Raw genomic sequence first — 15,493 nt, forward strand, 5'->3', positions numbered from 1 at the left:
AGAGGTGTTCTATGTATTCCTGCATGGGAAAGGCATTCGATGTATTCCTGCATGGGAGAAGCATTCTATGTATCAATGCATGGGGGAAGCATTCTATGTATCAATGCATGGCAGAAGCATTCTATGTATTTCTGCATGGGAGAAGCATTCTATGTATTCGTGCATGGAAGAAGCATTCTATGTATCCCTACATAGGAGTATTCTATGTATTCCTACATGGGAGAAACATTCTATTCATTTCTGCATGGGAGATGCATTCTATGTGTTCCTGCATGGTAGAAGCATTCTATGTGTTCCTGCATGGCAGAAGCAATTTATGTATTCCTGCATGGCAGAAGCATTCTGTGTATTCACACATGGGAAACTTAATGAATATATTTCTGCATGGCAGAAGCACTCTTTGTATACCTGCATGGCAGAAACATTCTATGTATCCCTGCATGGGAGAAGTATTCGATGTATCCCTTCATGGGAGAAGTATTCTATATTTTCCTGCATGGGAGAAACATTCTTTGTATCCCTGCATGGGAGAATCATTCTATGTATTCCTGCATGGGAGAAGCATTCTATGTATTCCTATATGGGAGAAGCATTCTATGTATTCCCGGATGGGAGAAGCATTCTGGGTGTTCCTGCATGGGAGAAACATTCTATTTATTCCTGCATGGGAGAAGTATTGTATGTTTTCCTGCATGGCAGAAGCATTCTATGTATCCCTACATGGCAGAAGCATTCTTTGTTTGCCTGCATGGCAAAGTATTCTATGTATTCCTGCATGGGAGAAGTATTCGATATATCCCTTCGTGGGAGAAGTATTCTATGTATTCCTGCATGTGAGAAACATTCTATGTATCCCCGAATGAGAGAATGATTCTAAGTATTCCTGCATGGCAGAAGCATTCTATGTATCAATGCATGGCAAAAGCATTCTATGTATTCCTGCATGGGAAAAGCGTTCTATGTATCCCTGCATGGGAGAATCATTCTATGTATTCCTGCATGGGAGAAGCATTCTATGTATCAATGCTTGGCAGATGCATTCTATGTATTCCTGCATGGAAGAAGCATTCTATATATTCCTGCATGGGAGAAGCATTCTATGTATTCGTGCATGGCAGAAGCATTCCAAGTATTCCTGCATGGGAGAAGCATTCTATGTATCAATGCATGGCAGAAGCATTCTATATATTCCTGCATTGGAGAAGCATTCTATGTATCAATGCATGGCAGAAATATTCTATGTATTCCTGCATGGGGGAAGCATTCTGTGTATTCCTGCAGCATGGGAGAATCGTTGCACGTATTGCTGTGTGCGAGAAGCATTCTATGTATTCCTGCATGGGAGAAGCATTCTATGTATCCCTGCATGGGAATATTCTATGTATTCGTGCATGGGAGAAACATTCTATTCATTCCTGCATGGGAGAAGCATTCTATGTGTTCCTGCATGGCAGAAGCATTTTATGTATTCCTGCATGGGAGAAGCATTCTTTGTATTCAACCATGGGAAACTTAATGAATATATTCGTGCATGGCAGAAGCATTCTTTGTATACCTGTATGGCAGAAGGATTTTATGTATCCCTGCATGGGAGAAGTATTCGATGTATCCCTTCACGGGAGAAGTATTCTATATATTCCAGCATGGGAGAAACATTCTATGTATCCCTGCATGGGAGAATCATTCTATGTATTCCTGCATGGGAGAGGCTTTCTATGTATCAATGCATGGCAGAAGCATTCTATGTATGCCTGCATGGGAGAAGCATTCTATGAATCCCTGCATGGCAGAAGCATTCTTTGTATTCCTGTAAGGCAGAAGGATTTTACTTATCACTGCATGGCAGAGGTGTTCTATGTATTCCTTCATAGGAAAGGCATTCTATGTATTCCTACATGGGAGAAGCATTCTATGTATCAATGCATGGCAGAAGCATTCTATGTATTCCTGCATGGGAGAAGCATTCTATGTATTCCTGCATGGCAGAAGCATTCTATGTATTCGTGCATGGCAGAAGCATTCCACGTATTCCTGCATGGGAGAAGCATTCTATGTATCAATGCATGGCAGAAGCTTTCCATGTATTCCTTCATGGGAGAAGCATTCTTTGTATTCCTGCAAGGGAGAAGTATTCTTTGTATTCCTGCATGGCAGAAGCATTTTACGTATCACTGCATGGCAGAGGTGTTCTATGTATTCCTTCATAGGAAAGGCATTCTATGTATTCCTGCATGGGAGAAGCATTCTATGTATCAATGCTTGGCAGATGCATTCTATGTATTCCTGCATGGAAGAAGCATTCTATATATTCCTGCATGGGAGAAGCATTCTATGTATTCGTGCATGGCAGAAGCATTCCAAGTATTCCTGCATGGGAGAAGCATTCTATGTATCAATGCATGGCAGAAGCATTCTATATATTCCTGCATTGGAGAAGCATTCTATGTATCAATGCATGGCAGAAATATTCTATGTATTCCTGCATGGGGGAAGCATTCTGTGTATTCCTGCAGCATGGGAGAATCGTTGCACGTATTGCTGTGTGCGAGAAGCATTCTATGTATTCCTGCATGGGAGAAGCATCCTATGTGTTCCTGCATGGAAGAAGCATTCTATGAATTCCTGCATGGCAGAAGCATTCTATGTATTCCCGCATGAGAGGCTTAATCAATATCTTCCTGCATGGCAGAAGCATGCTTTGTTTTCCTGCATGACAGAAGCATTCTATGTATACCTGCATGGGAGAATTATTCGATATATCCCTTCATGGGAGAAGTATTCTATGTATTCCTGCATGGGAGAAACATTCTATGTATCCCTGAATGAGAGAATGATTCTAAGTATTCCTACATGGCAGAAGCATTCTATGTATCAATGCATGGCAGAAGCATTCTATGTATTCCTGCATGGGAGAAGCATTCTATGTATCCCTGCATGGGAATATTCTATGTATTCGTGCATGGGAGAAACATTCTATTCATTCCTGCATGGGAGAAGCATTCTATGTGTTCCTGCATGGCAGAAGCATTTTATGTATTCCTCCATGGGAGAAGCATTCTTTGTATTCAACCATGGGAAACTTAATGAATATATTCGTGCATGGCAGAAGCATTCTTTGTATACCTGTATGGCAGAAGGATTTTATGTATCCCTGCATGGGAGAAGTATTCGATGTATCCCTTCACGGGAGAAGTATTCTATATATTCCAGCATGGGAGAAACATTCTATGTATCCCTGCATGGGAGAATCATTCTATGTATTCCTGCATGGGAGAGGCTTTCTATGTATCAATGCATGGCAGAAGCATTCTATGTATGCCTGCATGGGAGAAGCATTCTATGAATCCCTGCATGGCAGAAGCATTCTTTGTATTCCTGTAAGGCAGAAGGATTTTACTTATCACTGCATGGCAGAGGTGTTCTATGTATTCCTTCATAGGAAAGGCATTCTATGTATTCCTACATGGGAGAAGCATTCTATGTATCAATGCATGGCAGAAGCATTCTATGTATTCCTGCATGGGAGAAGCATTCTATGTATTCCTGCATGGCAGAAGCATTCTATGTATTCGTGCATGGCAGAAGCATTCCACGTATTCCTGCATGGGAGAAGCATTCTATGTATCAATGCATGGCAGAAGCTTTCCATGTATTCCTGCATGGGAGAAGCATTCTTTGTATTCCTGCAAGGGAGAAGTATTCTTTGTATTCCTGCATGGCAGAAGCATTTTACGTATCACTGCATGGCAGAGGCGTTCTATGTATTCCTGCATGGGAGAAGCATTCTATGTATTCCCGCATGGGAGAAGCATTCTTTATATTCCTGCATGGGAGAAGCATTCTATGTATTCGTGCATGGCAGAAGCATTCCAAGTATTCCTGCATGGGAGAAGCATTCTATGTATCAATGCATGGCAGAAGGATTCTATGTATTCCTGCATGAGAGAAGCATTCTACGTATTCCTGCAAGGGAGAAGTATTCCATGTATCCCTACATGGCAGAAGCATTCTTTGTATTCCTGCATGGCAGAAAGATTTTACTTATCACTGCATGGCAGAGGTGTTCTATGTATTCCTGCATGGGAAAGGCATTCGATGTATTCCTGCATGGGAGAAGCATTCTATGTATCAATGCATGGGAGAAGCATTCTATGTATCAATGCATGGCAGAAGCATTCTATGTATTTCTGCATGGGAGAAGCATTCTATGTATTCGTGCATGGAAGAAGCATTCTATGTATCCCTACATAGGAGTATTCTATGTATTCCTACATGGGAGAAACATTCTATTCATTTCTGCATGGGAGATGCATTCTATGTGTTCCTGCATGGTAGAAGCATTCTATGTGTTCCTGCATGGCAGAAGCAATTTATGTATTCCTGCATGGCAGAAGCATTCTGTGTATTCACACATGGGAAACTTAATGAATATATTTCTGCATGGCAGAAGCACTCTTTGTATACCTGCATGGCAGAAGCATTCTATGTATCCCTGCATGGGAGAAGTATTCGATGTATCCCTTCATGGGAGAAGTATTCTATATTTTCCTGCATGGGAGAAACATTCTTTGTATCCCTGCATGGGAGAATCATTCTATGTATTCCTGCATGGGAGAAGCATTCTATGTATTCCTATATGGGAGAAGCATTCTATGTATTCCCGGATGGGAGAAGCATTCTGGGTGTTCCTGCATGGGAGAAACATTCTATTTATTCCTGCATGGGAGAAGTATTGTATGTTTTCCTGCATGGCAGAAGCATTCTATGTATCCCTACATGGCAGAAGCATTCTTTGTTTGCCTGCATGGCAAAGTATTCTATGTATTCCTGCATGGGAGAAGTATTCGATATATCCCTTCGTGGGAGAAGTATTCTATGTATTCCTGCATGTGAGAAACATTCTATGTATCCCCGAATGAGAGAATGATTCTAAGTATTCCTGCATGGCAGAAGCATTCTATGTATCAATGCATGGCAAAAGCATTCTATGTATTCCTGCATGGGAAAAGCGTTCTATGTATCCCTGCATGGGAGAATCATTCTATGTATTCCTGCATGGGAGAAGCATTCTATGTATCAATGCTTGGCAGATGCATTCTATGTATTCCTGCATGGAAGAAGCATTCTATATATTCCTGCATGGGAGAAGCATTCTATGTATTCGTGCATGGCAGAAGCATTCCAAGTATTCCTGCATGGGAGAAGCATTCTATGTATCAATGCATGGCAGAAGCATTCTATATATTCCTGCATTGGAGAAGCATTCTATGTATCAATGCATGGCAGAAATATTCTATGTATTCCTGCATGGGGGAAGCATTCTGTGTATTCCTGCAGCATGGGAGAATCGTTGCACGTATTGCTGTGTGCGAGAAGCATTCTATGTATTCCTGCATGGGAGAAGCATTCTATGTATCCCTGCATGGGAATATTCTATGTATTCGTGCATGGGAGAAACATTCTATTCATTCCTGCATGGGAGAAGCATTCTATGTGTTCCTGCATGGCAGAAGCATTTTATGTATTCCTGCATGGGAGAAGCATTCTTTGTATTCAACCATGGGAAACTTAATGAATATATTCGTGCATGGCAGAAGCATTCTTTGTATACCTGTATGGCAGAAGGATTTTATGTATCCCTGCATGGGAGAAGTATTCGATGTATCCCTTCACGGGAGAAGTATTCTATATATTCCAGCATGGGAGAAACATTCTATGTATCCCTGCATGGGAGAATCATTCTATGTATTCCTGCATGGGAGAGGCTTTCTATGTATCAATGCATGGCAGAAGCATTCTATGTATGCCTGCATGGGAGAAGCATTCTATGAATCCCTGCATGGCAGAAGCATTCTTTGTATTCCTGTAAGGCAGAAGGATTTTACTTATCACTGCATGGCAGAGGTGTTCTATGTATTCCTTCATAGGAAAGGCATTCTATGTATTCCTACATGGGAGAAGCATTCTATGTATCAATGCATGGCAGAAGCATTCTATGTATTCCTGCATGGGAGAAGCATTCTATGTATTCCTGCATGGCAGAAGCATTCTATGTATTCGTGCATGGCAGAAGCATTCCACGTATTCCTGCATGGGAGAAGCATTCTATGTATCAATGCATGGCAGAAGCTTTCCATGTATTCCTTCATGGGAGAAGCATTCTTTGTATTCCTGCAAGGGAGAAGTATTCTTTGTATTCCTGCATGGCAGAAGCATTTTACGTATCACTGCATGGCAGAGGTGTTCTATGTATTCCTTCATAGGAAAGGCATTCTATGTATTCCTGCATGGGAGAAGCATTCTATGTATCAATGCTTGGCAGATGCATTCTATGTATTCCTGCATGGAAGAAGCATTCTATATATTCCTGCATGGGAGAAGCATTCTATGTATTCGTGCATGGCAGAAGCATTCCAAGTATTCCTGCATGGGAGAAGCATTCTATGTATCAATGCATGGCAGAAGCATTCTATATATTCCTGCATTGGAGAAGCATTCTATGTATCAATGCATGGCAGAAATATTCTATGTATTCCTGCATGGGGGAAGCATTCTGTGTATTCCTGCAGCATGGGAGAATCGTTGCACGTATTGCTGTGTGCGAGAAGCATTCTATGTATTCCTGCATGGGAGAAGCATCCTATGTGTTCCTGCATGGAAGAAGCATTCTATGAATTCCTGCATGGCAGAAGCATTCTATGTATTCCCGCATGAGAGGCTTAATCAATATCTTCCTGCATGGCAGAAGCATGCTTTGTTTTCCTGCATGACAGAAGCATTCTATGTATACCTGCATGGGAGAATTATTCGATATATCCCTTCATGGGAGAAGTATTCTATGTATTCCTGCATGGGAGAAACATTCTATGTATCCCTGAATGAGAGAATGATTCTAAGTATTCCTACATGGCAGAAGCATTCTATGTATCAATGCATGGCAGAAGCATTCTATGTATTCCTGCATGGGAGAAGCATTCTATGTATCCCTGCATGGGAATATTCTATGTATTCGTGCATGGGAGAAACATTCTATTCATTCCTGCATGGGAGAAGCATTCTATGTGTTCCTGCATGGCAGAAGCATTTTATGTATTCCTGCATGGGAGAATTATTCGATATATCCCTTCATGGGAGAAGTATTCTATGTATTCCTGCATGGGAGAAACATTCTATGTATCCCTGAATGAGAGAATGATTCTAAGTATTCCTACATGGCAGAAGCATTCTATGTATCAATGCATGGCAGAAGCATTCTATGTATTCCTGCATGGGAGAAGCATTCTATGTATCCCTGCATGGGAATATTCTATGTATTCGTGCATGGGAGAAACATTCTATTCATTCCTGCATGGGAGAAGCATTCTATGTGTTCCTGCATGGCAGAAGCATTTTATGTATTCCTCCATGGGAGAAGCATTCTTTGTATTCAACCATGGGAAACTTAATGAATATATTCGTGCATGGCAGAAGCATTCTTTGTATACCTGTATGGCAGAAGGATTTTATGTATCCCTGCATGGGAGAAGTATTCGATGTATCCCTTCACGGGAGAAGTATTCTATATATTCCAGCATGGGAGAAACATTCTATGTATCCCTGCATGGGAGAATCATTCTATGTATTCCTGCATGGGAGAGGCTTTCTATGTATCAATGCATGGCAGAAGCATTCTATGTATGCCTGCATGGGAGAAGCATTCTATGAATCCCTGCATGGCAGAAGCATTCTTTGTATTCCTGTAAGGCAGAAGGATTTTACTTATCACTGCATGGCAGAGGTGTTCTATGTATTCCTTCATAGGAAAGGCATTCTATGTATTCCTACATGGGAGAAGCATTCTATGTATCAATGCATGGCAGAAGCATTCTATGTATTCCTGCATGGGAGAAGCATTCTATGTATTCCTGCATGGCAGAAGCATTCTATGTATTCGTGCATGGCAGAAGCATTCCACGTATTCCTGCATGGGAGAAGCATTCTATGTATCAATGCATGGCAGAAGCTTTCCATGTATTCCTGCATGGGAGAAGCATTCTTTGTATTCCTGCAAGGGAGAAGTATTCTTTGTATTCCTGCATGGCAGAAGCATTTTACGTATCACTGCATGGCAGAGGCGTTCTATGTATTCCTGCATGGGAGAAGCATTCTATGTATTCCCGCATGGGAGAAGCATTCTTTATATTCCTGCATGGGAGAAGCATTCTATGTATTCGTGCATGGCAGAAGCATTCCAAGTATTCCTGCATGGGAGAAGCATTCTATGTATCAATGCATGGCAGAAGGATTCTATGTATTCCTGCATGAGAGAAGCATTCTACGTATTCCTGCAAGGGAGAAGTATTCCATGTATCCCTACATGGCAGAAGCATTCTTTGTATTCCTGCATGGCAGAAAGATTTTACTTATCACTGCATGGCAGAGGTGTTCTATGTATTCCTGCATGGGAAAGGCATTCGATGTATTCCTGCATGGGAGAAGCATTCTATGTATCAATGCATGGGAGAAGCATTCTATGTATCAATGCATGGCAGAAGCATTCTATGTATTTCTGCATGGGAGAAGCATTCTATGTATTCGTGCATGGAAGAAGCATTCTATGTATCCCTACATAGGAGTATTCTATGTATTCCTACATGGGAGAAACATTCTATTCATTTCTGCATGGGAGATGCATTCTATGTGTTCCTGCATGGTAGAAGCATTCTATGTGTTCCTGCATGGCAGAAGCAATTTATGTATTCCTGCATGGCAGAAGCATTCTGTGTATTCACACATGGGAAACTTAATGAATATATTTCTGCATGGCAGAAGCACTCTTTGTATACCTGCATGGCAGAAGCATTCTATGTATCCCTGCATGGGAGAAGTATTCGATGTATCCCTTCATGGGAGAAGTATTCTATATTTTCCTGCATGGGAGAAACATTCTTTGTATCCCTGCATGGGAGAATCATTCTATGTATTCCTGCATGGGAGAAGCATTCTATGTATTCCTATATGGGAGAAGCATTCTATGTATTCCCGGATGGGAGAAGCATTCTGGGTGTTCCTGCATGGGAGAAACATTCTATTTATTCCTGCATGGGAGAAGTATTGTATGTTTTCCTGCATGGCAGAAGCATTCTATGTATCCCTACATGGCAGAAGCATTCTTTGTTTGCCTGCATGGCAAAGTATTCTATGTATTCCTGCATGGGAGAAGTATTCGATATATCCCTTCGTGGGAGAAGTATTCTATGTATTCCTGCATGTGAGAAACATTCTATGTATCCCCGAATGAGAGAATGATTCTAAGTATTCCTGCATGGCAGAAGCATTCTATGTATCAATGCATGGCAAAAGCATTCTATGTATTCCTGCATGGGAAAAGCGTTCTATGTATCCCTGCATGGGAGAATCATTCTATGTATTCCTGCATGGGAGAAGCATTCTATGTATCAATGCTTGGCAGATGCATTCTATGTATTCCTGCATGGAAGAAGCATTCTATATATTCCTGCATGGGAGAAGCATTCTATGTATTCGTGCATGGCAGAAGCATTCCAAGTATTCCTGCATGGGAGAAGCATTCTATGTATCAATGCATGGCAGAAGCATTCTATATATTCCTGCATTGGAGAAGCATTCTATGTATCAATGCATGGCAGAAATATTCTATGTATTCCTGCATGGGGGAAGCATTCTGTGTATTCCTGCAGCATGGGAGAATCGTTGCACGTATTGCTGTGTGCGAGAAGCATTCTATGTATTCCTGCATGGGAGAAGCATTCTATGTATCCCTGCATGGGAATATTCTATGTATTCGTGCATGGGAGAAACATTCTATTCATTCCTGCATGGGAGAAGCATTCTATGTGTTCCTGCATGGCAGAAGCATTTTATGTATTCCTGCATGGGAGAAGCATTCTTTGTATTCAACCATGGGAAACTTAATGAATATATTCGTGCATGGCAGAAGCATTCTTTGTATACCTGTATGGCAGAAGGATTTTATGTATCCCTGCATGGGAGAAGTATTCGATGTATCCCTTCACGGGAGAAGTATTCTATATATTCCAGCATGGGAGAAACATTCTATGTATCCCTGCATGGGAGAATCATTCTATGTATTCCTGCATGGGAGAGGCTTTCTATGTATCAATGCATGGCAGAAGCATTCTATGTATGCCTGCATGGGAGAAGCATTCTATGAATCCCTGCATGGCAGAAGCATTCTTTGTATTCCTGTAAGGCAGAAGGATTTTACTTATCACTGCATGGCAGAGGTGTTCTATGTATTCCTTCATAGGAAAGGCATTCTATGTATTCCTACATGGGAGAAGCATTCTATGTATCAATGCATGGCAGAAGCATTCTATGTATTCCTGCATGGGAGAAGCATTCTATGTATTCCTGCATGGCAGAAGCATTCTATGTATTCGTGCATGGCAGAAGCATTCCACGTATTCCTGCATTTGAGAAGCATTCTATGTATCAATGCATGGCAGAAGCTTTCCATGTATTCCTGCATGGGAGAAGCATTCTTTGTATTCCTGCAAGGGAGAAGTATTCTTTGTATTCCTGCATGGCAGAAGCATTTTACGTATCACTGCATGGCAGAGGCGTTCTATGTATTCCTGCATGGGAGAAGCATTCTATGTATTCCCGCATGGGAGAAGCATTCTTTATATTCCTGCATGGGAGAAGCATTCTATGTATTCGTGCATGGCAGAAGCATTCCAAGTATTCCTGCATGGGAGAAGCATTCTATGTATCAATGCATGGCAGAAGGATTCTATGTATTCCTGCATGAGAGAAGCATTCTACGTATTCCTGCAAGGGAGAAGTATTCCATGTATCCCTACATGGCAGAAGCATTCTTTGTATTCCTGCATGGCAGAAAGATTTTACTTATCACTGCATGGCAGAGGTGTTCTATGTATTCCTGCATGGGAAAGGCATTCGATGTATTCCTGCATGGGAGAAGCATTCTATGTATCAATGCATGGGAGAAGCATTCTATGTATCAATGCATGGCAGAAGCATTCTATGTATTTCTGCATGGGAGAAGCATTCTATGTATTCGTGCATGGAAGAAGCATTCTATGTATCCCTACATAGGAGTATTCTATGTATTCCTGCATGGGAGAAACATTCTATTCATTTCTGCATGGGAGATGCATTCTATGTGTTCCTGCATGGTAGAAGCATTCTATGTGTTCCTGCATGGCAGAAGCAATTTATGTATTCCTGCATGGCAGAAGCATTCTGTGTATTCACACATGGGAAACTTAATGAATATATTTCTGCATGGCAGAAGCACTCTTTGTATACCTGCATGGCAGAAGCATTCTATGTATCCCTGCATGGGAGAAGTATTCGATGTATCCCTTCATGGGAGAAGTATTCTATATTTTCCTGCATGGGAGAAACATTCTTTGTATCCCTGCATGGGAGAATCATTCTATGTATTCCTGCATGGGAGAAGCATTCTATGTATTCCTATATGGGAGAAGCATTCTATGTATTCCCGGATGGGAGAAGCATTCTGGGTGTTCCTGCATGGGAGAAACATTCTATTTATTCCTGCATGGGAGAAGTATTGTATGTTTTCCTGCATGGCAGAAGCATTCTATGTATCCCTACATGGCAGAAGCATTCTTTGTTTGCCTGCATGGCAAAGCATTCTATGTATTCCTGCATGGGAGAAGTATTCGATATATCCCTTCGTGGGAGAAGTATTCTATGTATTCCTGCATGTGAGAAACATTCTATGTATCCCCGAATGAGAGAATGATTCTAAGTATTCCTGCATGGCAGAAGCATTCTATGTATCAATGCATGGCAAAAGCATTCTATGTATTCCTGCATGGGAAAAGCGTTCTATGTATCCCTGCATGGGAGAATCATTCTATGTATTCCTGCATGGGAGAAGCATTCTATGTATCAATGCTTGGCAGATGCATTCTATGTATTCCTGCATGGAAGAAGCATTCTATATATTCCTGCATGGGAGAAGCATTCTATGTATTCGTGCATGGCAGAAGCATTCCAAGTATTCCTGCATGGGAGAAGCATTCTATGTATCAATGCATGGCAGAAGCATTCTATATATTCCTGCATTGGAGAAGCATTCTATGTATCAATGCATGGCAGAAATATTCTATGTATTCCTGCATGGGGGAAGCATTCTGTGTATTCCTGCAGCATGGGAGAATCGTTGCACGTATTGCTGTGTGCGAGAAGCATTCTATGTATTCCTGCATGGGAGAAGCATCCTATGTGTTCCTGCATGGAAGAAGCATTCTATGAATTCCTGCATGGCAGAAGCATTCTATGTATTCCCGCATGAGAGGCTTAATCAATATCTTCCTGCATGGCAGAAGCATGCTTTGTTTTCCTGCATGACAGAAGCATTCTATGTATACCTGCATGGGAGAATTATTCGATATATCCCTTCATGGGAGAAGTATTCTATGTATTCCTGCATGGGAGAAACATTCTATGTATCCCTGAATGAGAGAATGATTCTAAGTATTCCTACATGGCAGAAGCATTCTATGTATCAATGCATGGCAGAAGCATTCTATGTATTCCTGCATGGGAGAAGCATTCTATGTATCCCTGCATGGGAATATTCTATGTATTCGTGCATGGGAGAAACATTCTATTCATTCCTGCATGGGAGAAGCATTCTATGTGTTCCTGCATGGCAGAAGCATTTTATGTATTCCTGCATGGGAGAAGCATTCTTTGTATTCAACCATGGGAAACTTAATGAATATATTCATGCATGGCAGAAGCATTCTTTGTATACCTGTATGGCAGAAGGATTTTATGTATCCCTGCATGGGAGAAGTATTCGATGTATCCCTTCACGGGAGAAGTATTCTATATATTCCAGCATGGGAGAAACATTCTATGTATCCCTGCATGGGAGAATCATTCTATGTATTCCTGCATGGGAGAGGCTTTCTATGTATCAATGCATGGCAGAAGCATTCTATGTATGCCTGCATGGGAGAAGCATTCTATGAATCCCTGCATGGCAGAAGCATTCTTTGTATTCCTGTAAGGCAGAAGGATTTTACTTATCACTGCATGGCAGAGGTGTTCTATGTATTCCTTCATAGAAAAGGCATTCTATGTATTCCTACATGGGAGAAGCATTCTATGTATCAATGCATGGCAGAAGCATTCTATGTATTCCTGCATGGGAGAAGCATTCTATGTATTCCTGCATGGCAGAAGCATTCTATGTATTCGTGCATGGCAGAAGCATTCCACGTATTCCTGCATGGGAGAAGCATTCTATGTATCAATGCATGGCAGAAGCTTTCCATGTATTCCTGCATGGGAGAAGCATTCTTTGTATTCCTGCAAGGGAGAAGTATTCTTTGTATTCCTGCATGGCAGAAGCATTTTACGTATCACTGCATGGCAGAGGCGTTCTATGTATTCCTGCATGGGAGAAGCATTCTATGTATTCCCGCATGGGAGACTTAATCAATATATTCCTGCATTTGAGAAGCATTCTATGTATCAATGCATGGAAGAAGTATTCTATGTGTTCCTGAATGGCACGAGCATTGTATGTGTCCCTGCATGGGACAAGCATTCTATGTGTTCCTGCATGTGAGAAGTATTCTATGTATCCCTGCATGGGTGTATTCTATGTATTCCTGCATGGGACAAACATTCTATTCATTCTTGCAAGGCAGAAGCATTCTATGTATTCCCACATGAGAGGCTTAATCAATATATTCCTGCATGGCCAAAGCATTCTTTGTTTTCCTGCATGGCAGAAGTATTCTATGTATTCCTGCATGGGAGAAACATTCTATGTCTCCCTGAATGAGAGAATCATTCTAAGTATTCCTGCATGGGAGAAGCATTCTATGTATCAATGCAAGGCAGAAGCATTCTATGTATTCCTGCATGGGAGAAGCATTCTATGTATTCGTGCATGGGAGAAGTATTCTATGTATCCCTACATGGGAGTATTCTATGTATTCCTGCATGGTAGAAGCATTCTATGTGTTCCTGCATGGTAGAAGCAATTTATGTATTCCTGCATGGCAGAAGCATTCTGTGTATTCACACATGGGAAACTTAATGAATATATTCCTGCATGGCAGAAGCATTCTTTGTATACCTGCATGGCAGAAGCATTCTATGTATCCCTTCATGGGAGAAGTATTCTATATTTTCCTGTATGGGAGAAACATTCTATGTATCCCTGCATGGGAGAATCATTCTATGTATTCCTGCATGGGAGAAGCCTTCTATGTATCAATGCATGGCAGAAGCATTCTATGTATTCCTGCATGGGAGAAGCATTCTATGTATCCCTGCATGGGAGAAGCATTCTATGTATTCCTACATGGGAGAAGTATTCTATGTATTCCTACAAGCGTGAAACATTCTGTGTATCCCAACCTGGGAGAATCATTCTATATATTCCTGCATGGGAGAAACATTCTATGTATTCCTGTATGGGAGAAGCATTCTATGTGTTCCTGCATGGGACAAGCATTCTATGTATTCCTTCATGGCAGAAGCATTCTCTGTATTCCCGCATGGGACAAGCATTCTATGTATTCCAGCATGGGAGACTTATTCAATATATTCCTGCATGGCAGAAGCATTCTTTGTATTCCTGCATGGGAGAAGCATTCTTTGTATTCCTGCAAGGGAGAAGTATTCTTTGTATTCCTGCATGGCAGAAGCATTTTACGTATCACTGCATGGCAGAGGCGTTCTATGTATTCCTGCATGGGAGAAGCATTCTATGTATTCCCGCATGGGAGACTTAATCAATATATTCCTGCATTTGAGAAGCATTCTATGTATCAATGCATGGAAGAAGTATTCTATGTGTTCCTGAATGGCACGAGCATTGTATGTGTCCCTGCATGGGACAAGCATTCTATGTGTTCCTGCATGTGAGAAGTATTCTATGTATCCCTGCATGGGTGTATTCTATGTATTCCTGCATGGGACAAACATTCTATTCATTCTTGCAAGGCAGAAGCATTCTATGTATTCCCACATGAGAGGCTTAATCAATATATTCCTGCATGGCCAAAGCATTCTTTGTTTTCCTGCATGGCAGAAGTATTCTATGTATTCCTGCATGGGAGAAACATTCTATGTCTCCCTGAATGAGAGAATCATTCTAAGTATTCCTGCATGGGAGAAGCATTCTATGTATCAATGCAAGGCAGAAGCATTCTATGTATTCCTGCATGGGAGAAGCATTCTATGTATTCGTGCATGGGAGAAGTATTCTATGTATCCCTACATGGGAGTATTCTATGTATTCCTGCATGGTAGAAGCATTCTATGTGTTCCTGCATGGTAGAAGCAATTTATGTATTCCTGCATGGCAGAAGCATTCTGTGTATTCACACATGGGAAACTTAATGAATATATTCCTGCATGGCAGAAGCATTCTTTGTATACCTGCATGGCAGAAGCATTCTATGTATCCCTTCATGGGAGAAGTATTCTA

Source organism: Sceloporus occidentalis, unplaced genomic scaffold (assembly GCF_023333645.1).
Source record: "Sceloporus occidentalis isolate IW3139 unplaced genomic scaffold, rSceOcc1.0.p SCAF_41, whole genome shotgun sequence".
Taxonomy (NCBI): Eukaryota; Metazoa; Chordata; class Lepidosauria; order Squamata; family Phrynosomatidae; genus Sceloporus; species Sceloporus occidentalis.